The 12,756-nt window shown below is 41.5% G+C and overlaps 1 protein-coding gene across 4 annotated transcripts in view; it reads right to left on the bottom strand.

Annotated features, from left to right (window-relative positions):
* The window catches only part of wasf1 (WASP family member 1), a 65,505-nt gene that overhangs the window by 37,213 nt on the left and 15,536 nt on the right, over positions 1–12,756 (bottom strand). The window contains exon 1 of one of the 4 annotated variants that reach the window (XM_042390785.1): positions 11,101–11,224. The exons of the other annotated variants lie outside the window; for them this stretch is intronic. The gene's annotated coding sequence lies outside the window, so the exon portion shown is untranslated. Of the gene's footprint in view, positions 1–11,100; positions 11,225–12,756 lie in introns of those variants that run through there. 4 annotated transcript variants of the gene reach the window in all.

Consider the following 12,756-nt stretch of genomic DNA (forward strand, 5'->3'; position numbering starts at 1 on the left):
GCCCAGCTATAGATGGTTAGAGGCAAGAGAGAGAGAGAGAGAGAGGGAGTCCGGTAAAGAAGGCTTTGTTGAGGTGATTCATCTTGGAAGCGTCTTAAAATGGGGGCATCAATGCCCATAAAAGGAAAGAACGAGAGCTCGCACCTCTCAAAGCTGAGTTTGAAGGAGGTGTGCGGGCGATGTTTCTGCCACAAACCCAAACAGAGCGCCAAATCCCTGCCCACCTTTAAAATAACAAGACACTCTCTCTACTCTTTGGGGATTTTTTTTTTTTTAAAAATGTCCTACAATCACTCCATCACCCACATATGCACACACATTCCCCACCCCTCCTGATTGGGACCACCTCTAGACCCAATGCTCGCTGACATTTTCACAGCCTCTGGTAGTCTTGGTAATGTCGGGTTAACCCTTGAGCTTCCACTTGCTAAGGTAGAGGTGTAAACTCGACTGTTACTGTGTTGACCTTTAACATATAGGCCAAACACTTTCTAATGTAACATCCACTGTAAGTACAGGGATCTTAACTTAACAACATTCTCCTGTGTATTACGAATTGATGTACACAACACAAAGATGGAGGAAAATACTGAAAAGGTACATTACATCTTCCTTTGCACAATCCACATCTCAGCTCTCTCAGCAATCAGTAAGGCATTCATTTACCTTTATTCACCTCATTAGTTTATGAAAAAGTGTGACTATATGTTGCACTTCCAGTCTCTGGGTACAGGTGTACAGACAGAAACAGAAAGATAAATAGAGAAGCAAATTAAAATCAAAATCAGTCACAACCCTGTGTATACCTCTGCCATCCATGCACGCTAGCTTATTTAACACACACACATATACACACACACATACAGATGATGACGAATGCATCTGCTGGGCAAGTTCACTGTTCTTGTACCCCTCCCCCCCTGTGCTCATCTCCCCCTCTTCAAGGCTTCTCCACTTCCTCATCTCTCCATAAAGGAATGTGTTGTCCTCTTAACAACGTTCCTCCTACCTAAGAGTTATTTCTGAGGATGATTTTGTCTAAGGGGGTGAATAAATTTTTTTAAAAATCTATGATGGGACATGAAGCTTTCAAATGGTAGTTAAAGGAAGATGACAGACAGAGAAACAACCATTTTAGGTTCACAGATGACTTAAAAGCACATGTAACAGAAAAAAAATGGTGGAGTCAAAAACAAAGCAGCAGCAGATGAAAGAGAATCATCATTCACTCTTACCCCCTAAGCCCCTTAACATAAAACCACATAGAAATAGCTGTTTTAGTGGCAGTGAAACAGAAATTAAAGCGTGTTTAGCTTCACTAACGTGACATATTTCCAAGTGAAACTGAACTGGTGGGCAGGATTTGGTTATGAGAAGGGATTTAAATCAAATCCTGCAGACGTGATTGGATTGCTCAAAGTGGGCATGGCTTTGCACATAAAGGTGCCATGCAGAGCTGTAGAAAGATACAGAGCTGCAGAGGATTGTTGACCTCCACACACCTCCCACACCTGCGTTATTTGATCAGGAGGAGGATAGGGGTAGAATTAATAAATTAGATCTCAACTGCATTCTTTGGACATGTAAACTAGTATTCGTCAGCTGATATCCAAACACACACAAGCAGATATTGCTCTGCTTGCTACCCTTGAGATAAGGATCAAGTGTGCTTTCATATGATGGGCGGGGCTAGCCAGTCACCTCACAATCGAGACGTCAAGAATATATTTACATTTGACAGTATTTACATATTACATTTTTCATGAATCATATTAAGCATGTAATAAGAGACAAATAAATGATTAATGCAGGGACACAGGATAAGAACCTGGAAAATATATTTTTCATTTCAGTATCTTTAAGTGATGGTATTGATCCTACCCGCCTGATTGCCTCAGGGCTGGTTTTTCATATAGAAGAGATGCTCCTGCTGTGAACTGCATGGTTACAAGACAGTTTATTTGCATAATGAATCATTAAAACATTAAATTAGGATGATAGCTCTTTTCTCTAATAGTACAACAGGCTCAATTACATGTCTGTGATATGGGTTAGCACGTTATTAGTGAGTAAACACAGTTGAGTTGCCTTGCTATTCAAAAAAATGTGTTTGTGTGTGTGATTACTGACTGCAGCATACATGTGCTAGCCTCACTGATTGGACATACGTTAACACAAGACTGCTCTTCACAGGAGGGAAAAGAGGATTTTCTCTGCACAGAGGCACTCACATACATGATGCACACACACACACACACACAAACATGCTGTATTTGTCCACAGAGGGTTTCCATACTATACAATGACATGATGACATATGACAGCGCTATTCCCATGAGAAAAGTGCTGTCATTTCTCATGGGTTCCCATAAGAAATCGCTTACACATTATCTTGGTTCTGACAGAGAGAGAAAAGGAAAATTAAAGAGAAAGAAATAGAAAGACGACACTTAAGTAAAACCCATTTAAACTCGTAAAATCAGATGTGACTAACAAGGTGGAATCAACTCAGTTCTCACAAGCTTTCAGAACGAGACTTCTCCTTGAGCGAGACTTTGTTACACATGATAACAAACAGACCAGATCGAGCGGAAAGTAAAGAAAAACGTTTCATTTATCTGTAGGGATCCTTTCCAAAATGTTGTCAGACACTTATAATAAAAATCTGCACCTGTCAGTGGCAAAAACCAGCACTTTTAGTGGACGGACATCGACGGGGCGCAATTGCCCCAAGGGATTATATTGCAGCCCGTTTCGCAGCTGCTGGCTAAAGTGCTCTCGCTCAATAATGGACCAATTCCAAAAATTGTTGTCTCCATTAGTTACTTAAACACAAAATGATGGGAAAATAGGGTCCAGGTTTAAAGTATCCCTTTAATCTCACAAAGCCTTTTTTTCATGAAAGAAGAATTGAAATTGTGTGGAATAAACCAAACCATATGAACACAAGTTGGTTGAAAAGTTATTCGATATGAGCTCAGATGAGATATTTAACTTTAAAGAAGTGAGATGGAATAAAATGTACGAGAAACTCAGATAAAGACATTTTGTGCAGCACAGTGGGTGTTCTTTAAAGGGGAAAGGGTAGAGTGACAAGACAGTAAATGATAAAGACATTAAGTTCTTGATGTGTCAGGACTTTCCTCAGACTGCAGAGATGAAAGTGTTGCAGAATAGTTAATTAGAAAGACAGCCAATTACATGAAAGAGCAGTCTGCTACTACACTGACCGAGATGCTGATTTGAGGCTAACATGTAACACATAAATAACAATCCACACCCAGCCAAATAAAAGTAGCCATTTACCAAGCCGATATGTTTTGACTAAAGCTATGCGTATGATCATCTGGTGAACAGATTTTACATATCTGCACAACCACAGGCCTTTCAGGACAGACAAACTTTGCATATTAACCAAAATATTCTTGGTTAAATATTTTTCAGACCGGCAGCATATCTCCTCACACATCATGCAGCTGTGGTGTGGTGTTTACTCACTCTCCCTAAACAGACTTTTACAGCAGGTGTGAGACCGAACTTATGCTCGTACGTCACTTCGAAAAAACTCTCCACATCAAGAGAGCAGAGCTACAGAAAATGGGTTCAGAAACCTTTTCAGCTGGGCTATTTCACAGTGACTCTTTTTATGCTAACAAATAGACCATTCTCAGATTTAGCTAATGGACAATCATGTTCAAAGACCTTTATAGTACCCGGCTGCTATTCCACAATGGCTTATCAGGTTGAAAGCGTACGAGGCATTTATAACTTCCTTGTGATTACATTGAGACAGATTTCTGACTATTCAGCACAATAGCTGCTCTGTGAAAGAAAGGTTGAATGTGACAGCATTGACAGAACTAACTGTGAGAAAATTACACTCTTCCACCGTCAGTTTTATCCTGATTCAATGAAAAGGGCAGCTGACAGGAGAACTCTGGTTTCAATACATTTCCTTCCTTGTCCCTTTTAGTTTTTCCTCCTTCACTGACTGACTGTGTCATGCCAGTAAAATAGAAGAGTGATATCACCGCAGCCCATATGAATATCAAATGATCAGGGGTTGATCACTAGATAAAGAAATATTTCACCTACCTGCTATTTCCCTTTCTTTTCCCTTCTTTATTATTTCCATCCAGTCTACGGGCTAGCCAGCCTCTTTCCTCTCTGCAAAAACCCCTTCACCACTATCCTCCTACTTTTACGGTCCATTCATCTTGGGTGGTGCTTCCCGCTGTCACCCGTCACCATGGCGACGGTTGCAGTGGGATGTCATTGGTCACTTTGTAAAATCCCAAAAGTGGCAGAGACAAAGAAGGTGGGGGAGGAAAAGCCGGAGTAATGGGTGACGGAAGCAATGAATGATCTAAGATCGAGGTGATGTGTCAAAGCAGTGATAGCGATTGATGAATTAATGCAATATGAGAGAGGGAATTAGAGAGAGATTAGGGGGGGCGGGGGTTGCTCATCCATTGTGTACAAGCAGAAAGCAGGGTGACGGACGGCACGTGCCGGTGGAGAGCAGTGGGCCTCCACTGGTGCAGCTCATTGCACTCAGGACAATATGTCCAACTAGAGGCTCTAATGAATCCTAATGGAGCATTTATTCACTCACACTGTCGCACAATGTAGCCATGGACCTCTCAATATGGAGCAGGTCAAGGGCCTTTAATCTGAAGGGCTTGGTAGAGACACAAGACCCTCGATGCACTATAAGCTAGAATTAGATACACACACAGCCATACAAACGCAACCAGTGTTTCCTGTAGGATTTTTTTTAGCAAATTATATAAGGAAGGGGTGATTAATTATACAAAGAAAGCAAGAGAAAAGCTATTTAAAGAGGATGTATCATGCACATTTCCAGGTCTATATTTATATTCTGGGGTTCTACTGGTATATCTTTGCATGATTTACAGTTAAAAAAATTCAGTTGTCTGTCTGAAACAGGCTGTTTTAGCTACCACCTTTTTAAGGCCCCTTCCCCAATGAGCCCACTCTGTTCTGATTGTTATGATTGTTCCCGTTGGCAGACTTACGGTGGCGCCGAAAGCTACATAAACAAACAGTAGTGGTCGGATTTCACTTCTTTTTAACCTTCCTTACTCAAAATACAGTATAAATTTCTCAAACACATCCATACATGTTCGAGCCTGAATCTGATCCGAAATATGCGAGTGGACAACGTGAACAACACAAGGACAGCCTTAGCAACAACCTTAGCAACAAAGACTACAGAACCAAATTGTTTGTGGACATGTGCAAAACAATCTGATGTCATCACGAGGAGGAAGTAGAGGTAATATTGCAAAACAGGGTTCAGAGCAGGTTGAAGCCCCGGCTTTTGACTTGCAGGGAGTTTTAGACCTTTGATCATGTTTAACACAGACACTTGACATCATTATAAAAATGACAGAAAATCACAAAAAGCATGATATGCTCCCTTTAACAAATACCTCATCTCAGACATGAATAGGAATTATGTGAACAAAACACAAACACAACTATTATCCAGCAGTGAAGCTATTTTTTTTTTATTAGCCTCATGTTTGCCACCACAGTTGTTAGATCTGAGAAAAGCCAAAGAAAAAAGGGGCAATAGAAAAAGCAACTAGCAGTAAACCAGCAAGGGAGCTGGTTGGAATTGAAATGAAACGGCCACAGCCTTGTGAAATAAGAGAGATCTCATCATTAAGTGATGTAAAATTCATGGTCTGTACAGTTAGTCAAGCTGATTTTCTCACTGGATCACCATGAATCAACAGAATCCAACACACGGCACAGATTAAGTGTCTGGTTCTATTCAAGGGCCCACATACTGTGTGCTTCCACAAATACAGAATACATTAGTAAGACGCAGTAAATGCAACCACAGGAGCAGATTTGTCCTTTAGTTATTTACATCCCGTAACCTACAGGTCAATGATTCACCTGCTGCAACAGCCCTGCGTCCATTATTAAGTAGCAAACAAAAAATGTGTGGTAAATTAGTTCCCAAAAATCCTTCCTCAGAGCCAACACAGCTTGTAGATGCTTGTATTCTCTATGTTAAATTAGCCTGAACATGTTCTGCCCTTGTCTGGTGATCCGGGAACTTGTGCACTACAACTGTGGACTTGATTTCCTGCAGTATGAGCAGCTTCAAACAAAAAAAACACAGAGACATCAAATCAGGGAAGCTGAAGGAGCCACAGCAGCCAATGGCAGAGGGAGCAGGCGAAGCTTACCAGCAGCTGGTTTAAATCAGTAATGTGAATATGCAGTGCAGGACATGTAGCACAGCTCATTTTCCAAAGAAAACACAGCAGAGGGGGGAAAAAAAAAAAGAAATGAATGCTGTCAAACTCAAAACTTATTAAAGGGACTGCTGTTTCCTTTAGATGGTTAGAAGACATTTTTTGTGACTGCAGAGACAACAGGAAAAATAATATCTAGCTCATCTTTTTTGTTATGCTAATGAGGCTGTTATAAATTTTTAAATGCTATTTGTCCTTTCATTTTCTCTCTCATTAGCACATCAGGCTAGAATTCCATCAGTATTATCTTTAAAAACAGCTCACATGGCCAGACTCACAAGATAATAAAATGCTGACTTTGCTGTCCTCCTGTGGATACAACTGAATCAGATGTCCTTGCGAAATAGGAACACGACTGAGATTTTTGGACTCATCGGTTAAATACTGAAAGGAATAAGGCCTGAAACCTCAGGATCACTCAAGCTTTATCAGATGCCCCACCTCACACAGGAACGTCCCTCACACCCAGGTTGTGTAGTGTATAGAGAGGTCAGGAAGGTTTCACCAAATCGCTGCTTGGAGCCTCGAATAGGTGGTTGTGACTGACAATGACCTGTCTGGTCTGGTGAGCAAAGGTAAGAAAGTAAGCATTAGATGAATTTCTCCCTTAAGCTCTAGTTTTTAAAATTCTTCACACAACTGCTCTGGTCACTTTTTTTTGTATGTGTAAAGGAATGAAACACAATGGACGCCCTCAAGGAAGGATTGAGTGGGCACCGTTATCCACATTTGTGTTAGGTGGAACGGAGCAGCTGGACCCAAACGCAGGAGACTGCAGGCTGAGCGAGGCTGAAGAATAACTTCTTTATTTAAGGCTTGTGCAGGCAAAAACAGAGCTGGCAGGTCAAGGCAAAACAGAAACAGGATGCAGCACAAACAGAGCAGACTGAACAAAGGATCCAACAAAACTGAGTCGAAAACCAGGACTTAAATATAAACTGAAACAACAAGGAACAGGTGGCAAGACACATGGGCAGGCTGGGAGCTGGTTGGCTGGGGAAGACACAGGGAGCGGGGCAGGTCTAACGAGACTGGATGCAGGGCAGGTGTGGAGGGAAAAGCGGGCTGAGGAGGAGTACAGGAACATAGGAGGAAAAACACAGGGCAAACAGAAAAACAAAACCCCTGAAACACAGTGAATACAGTCTAACTAATAAAGGCAATGATATCACGCTAGAAGTCTTTAAAGATACAACTCAAAACAGCCTTCTCCAACTAGTCCAGTCTTAACATAAGGAGAAAAGGCTGAGAGGAGGAGAATAACAACTAGGGACACAGAGTCAGACTGCAAACAGAACCTTGACACATTTGACTGATTATCGCATCTCGCCCATCTCGATGACGGCAGGCTTTTTAGCCCCACCTCTGAGAGTGACCGCTCAGAACAGCTATAAACACTTTTTCCTTCTGACAAGACGTAATACACTAGTTCATTTTGTGTACACCCAGGTTTTAATGCTTTGCCATTGTTGGTGGGGAACAGCCTGTCAAAACTGACAGGAGAGGAAAGCTGGCTCCTCTGCACAGTAAGAGGTCCCTGGTGCACATGTGCAGAATGAAATAACATGCACAAACACACTGAACACGCTGCAGTTCTCTGACAGCAACCTATGAGGTTGGCAGAAGTTCTCATCAAAAACGCTATGCAAACACTAGGCCAATATAACCAAAACATCCTCACATACACACACAGCAACCCCGTGTTAGACAGTACAACATCCCCGAGCCCCCGACCTCCCTCCCCTCCCATCACTGCAGATCATGTTGGCAGAACATATCGTGGCATGTGCCAGTGTGTCTTTGTGCCAATTAAAATTCTGTACCAGCCGGCCCAGCAACCTTTCAGCAGTGAGATGACACCTCTCAGGCCCTCTCACCAGTGAGGTGCTATAACATACACACACAGACATCTTGTTGTTGGGCTAAAAATACACCTGCAACTCTCGTGCTGGTAACTAGGTTTTCCAGTAGTGGGAAACTTTGGTGAGAGATATGGATACATGATAAACTTGCTTCCTACCTTCAATTACTCTGAATTTTTGTCTGCGTTGTGTTTCTCATGATATTCTCTCTGAAACACTGCCTACATCTACATAAACAAAGGCTGTTCTGTGAAGTGTGAAGCTTTTTTTTCCCAAGTTTTCCCCCCACCTGAGCTCAATCGTTCGGTCCCTCCGGTTTGTCTGTCGCCATTATTCATGTACGTATAAGCGGTCCCAATCAAGCAGGGGTGTGAAGGAAGCAAGTCATTTAGCACAACGCACTGCTTCTCCTCTTGACACAGCCAGCACTGATCAAAGAGAGCATGCTGGCACACTGGCACTCAGATGGTATTCAGGTACTCAGATGGCATGTTTTCACTGACTGGCTGGCTTTCTGGGTTGTTATAATGTTGGCTGCCAGCTGTAAACAATTTTCAGGAGTTGCTTCAGACACAAACACAAAAAACAACTGCAACACTGACCACTGAAAAATGGAAAATCACAACCCCTGTTATTTCATTATCATCAACAATGTAACAAAAAACACCATCATATGTATCCTCAAGTTATATGGCTGTCTTTTTTTTATTCATACAACTCTTTGGAGAAGACAGCAAAGAAACCAAAGTTTCCCCTTCAAATATTTTCCATGCGTATGAATAGAAATCACTGAGACTCAACAATGGCTTACTGTCCACTATATTGTATTCAGAGCATGATCAATGACCAACCTTATACTGAGTGAGCAGCTGGACACAGCCTGCATTGTATTTTGATACAAAAAGATTAGATTGCTCTAGACATTCATTTAGCAAACATGGTTTATCCCACTGTAGACATGCAAAACTAAATATTCATAGACATCTGTGTGCCAACATCAATGAGTAGAGTGTCTGATGAACAAACAGACTCAAAGAAGTTTATCTGCTGAGTGCACAGAAACCCACTAGTATGAATAATGAAAGCAAGCTGCTCAATAATAAATGTCTGCATGCTCGCACTGTGCAGCTGCGCTTGTTTGGCCTGTGAGGGAAATTTTATTATACCAACTCCCTCGCTGTCCATACAGACGTGAAGGACATGAACACAAACTAACCACTGCAGCAACCCCCTGTCAGCTCCAACAACTGATAACACAATCAGAAAAAAGAAAAGAAAAAAAGTGACGAAAAAACAAGCGCTCATACTCGCGAGCCCACAGGAGTCCTATTTAAGCCAGCCAACAAGCCTGTTAGGAGGGCAAAACACTTAAATAAAATGGACATGTCTGCCAAGGGAAACTTGAGCTGTCCATTCATTGCTTCCCCTCATTTGGTAGTCAATAGAAATTGAAAGGGTGTTGTCCCTTAAGAATACACGACTGTGCTCGGTCACACAAGATGAACCCAGTCTCTCCAGATACTCCGTGTACCACCGTGTGTACATTCATGTGCACTATTTAATGCAATTTCTGCATGAAAATGAAGAGAGTTTCAAGGTTTAAAAAGACTTATGTTGCATGTTTAAAAAAAAAAAAGTTTCCAGCTCCTGTGCAGAGATGGAGGTTGTCCAAAGCTTTGAGGGGGGAAAAGTCTACCACAGAAAAAGAGAGAGTTCGAGACATACAAAGAGAGAGCGAGAGAGAGAGGGAGCTTGAGGCAAAGTAGAGAAAGATGAAAAAGCAGTGTGGAGAGAGAGAGAGAGAGAGAGAGAAAGAGAGAGATCGATCATCTTCTCTCATAGAGATCAATGCCAGAGTCCACACCAGGGGCTCTGTGTGTTTCAGGGCAGGGAAGCAGGATAAGAAATGAGAGAGGTTTTCTGTTGAGGGGGGGGGGCGGGGGAGGGGGAGTAGGATGTGATACCATCATTGATACTGCAATTTTTTCAATATATTGCAATACAGTATGTGCTGTGATTCAATACTATAGAATGTGCTGTGAATAGCTGTTTCACATTCATCTGACTGCTGTAAATATCCCAGAGAGGAACATGTCGAAATCAATTATACTTGGGTGTAAAGAGCCGTGAATTGCAAGACTAGGCACCCAGCTTTTCCACATCTGAAGTGCCCTTTAATCACTCACCTTTTCCATTTTTGTCACTTTATCACCTATATTCTGTATCTACATGGTCCTGATGGGAAGTTGCAGATTTTGAACACTGTGGACAAATTGTTCTTCTATCAATTATCCTTTGATCTACATCTAAAAATATGTCATGGTCAGAGAAGGAATAGAGAACAGCGGTTTTAAAGTCTGGTGATATAGCTTGGAGGCAAAGTGTATTTCAGTCTCTCATGCACCACTGCCTCCTGAAGAAAAGGAAATGTGTAAACACAGGCAAAAATCTGTTAAATCTCTCTCTTCAAAAGGTGTTGACAATAATCTGGCCATTTTTAACAGCGACTGACAAAATTATCTCTTCCTTTTTCAACTGTTGATCATCTTTTAGAACTTGCTGTTTACCAAATAAATGAGTTTTTTGAAGTTACAAAAAATGTCAATTCAAAAAGATTCAGTCGATAAAAGTGTTAACATGCCATCAACTTTGATCTTTGAGTTTTTACAGGCTGAAATATCAGAACAAAAATCTATGCTTATGTTAAAAATCAAAGCGTGAGACAAAGTGCCTGCACCTGGAAAGCCACATGCTGATAGAGCAGGGTCAGTCAAACCCCAAAAACAGATTAAACAACCCTTTCACAACCATTCAGTCAACCGAGTGGAACTTGGCAGCGGCGCAGGGATGGATATGTGAGGAGGAAAGACAAGAAGGGAAGCAGGGAGGATTTGTGGGATAAATTGGACCGATCACACAACGCCCAGGGCAACTGTGCAAACCTCTCATAGGCTGTCTCTTGAGTTTTTGTGCGATGTCACAGGCTGTATCTGTGCACAAGAGATGAGTTCGGGAACAAAGTGCTGGCAGACGAGGGTGCTGATGCTCAGTGAAGGTGCCCTTGCTTCGAGGAGGCCTGAGGCAGTGCCAGTGGGTACAGAACAGCAGGACTGACCAATGGGATGACACAAAGTCCTGGTGTGATCAAGTCTCCATTGTTTCTTTTACAGCCAGCTAAAAAGAACCATTTTTAAATTAAATATGTAGTAAGTTTGAAGTTTCAGTTTTCAGTTCAATGCACACACAAGCAAGCATGTCAGAAGTTGTATTATAATACACTGCAAATTGAATCCCCTTGGTACTGGATTTTTGAGGCTGAAACCTTTTTTTTCCACATAAACACAACATAAACATCTTTTTTCAGTTAGTTTTCATTTCTAAAAATACACTTGTCAGTGCTCTCTGGTGGACAAACTGTTTCTTAATTTACCTCAAACATACATTCAGCATTTTTGCCCTGCGATTTTCTTGCTATACATCACCCGCCATCACAACCATCACATAGTTTAGAGCTGCAACGATTAGTCGGTTAATCAATTAGTCAATAGACAGAAAATTACCTGGTAACTGTTGTGAAGATCAAATAATCGTTATAGTCATTTCTTAAGCAAAAACACCAAAATCTTGCAGGTTTCAGCTTCTCAAATGTGAAGATTTGATGCTTCTCTGAATGAATATCTTTGAGTTTTGGACTGTTGTTTGACCAAAATAAGACATTTGGAGACGCTACCTTAAACTCTGGGAAATTATAAGGGGCATTTTTTTTACTATTTACTGACATTTTATAGACAAAATGATTAATAGATTAATCAAGAAAATAATTGATGATGATGAATGATTGAATGAAAGTAATCATCAGTCGCAGCTATAACCTAGTTATTCCTTAAATAGTCTGAAAACCATGAATTCCATAAAAGTGCAGTTAAAACTCAAACACCTTTTAATATTTCTGTTTAACTATACAGATCCTTGCATCACTGTCAAATAAAGGGAATATATATGTATATATATGGAACTTCTCACACACACACACAAACACAAACACATGCACAGACTTAGGGCAATAGGTGGTGCCATTGTGGCAAGCACGCAGCGGTTGGTCACTGTCCTCGGGGCCTTTTCCATCTATAGACACAGTATGCTCATTAGGGGTCAAAAAGGTCAGCTGCAGGCATCATGTGACCCATGTCTCATGACATCTCAGCACCCCCACACCACCCTTCAACCCCACGCACCCGCACACAGTCCTGACAGCCACGTTTAAAAATGCCACTGCAAGGCAAAATAGTTGGTGAACATTCTCTGCATGCAAATGGAAAAGAGAGAGCTGTGGTGGGAGGAAGGAATGAATCTCTGTGGAGTGAAGGGGGCTAAAGAAGACAAAATGTGGCCTAACAAGCTTGTCTTAACAGCACTGTAGCAGACTGACACAATTAAGGTCTCAGCCATCCACTTACTCTGCCATTACACTGAACAATGATAAAGACACCGATTTGCACTGCCTGCCAGGCAGTTTTCCCCAAGAAGCTGAATGAGATTTTTAGATTGTGGAGGAGTGTTACTTAAGGTGTCTGCATGATTCAATGCGCTATATTTAG

The sequence above is a fragment of the Thunnus maccoyii genome, chromosome 17 (assembly GCF_910596095.1).
Source record: "Thunnus maccoyii chromosome 17, fThuMac1.1, whole genome shotgun sequence".
Lineage (NCBI taxonomy): Eukaryota > Metazoa > Chordata > Actinopteri > Scombriformes > Scombridae > Thunnus > Thunnus maccoyii.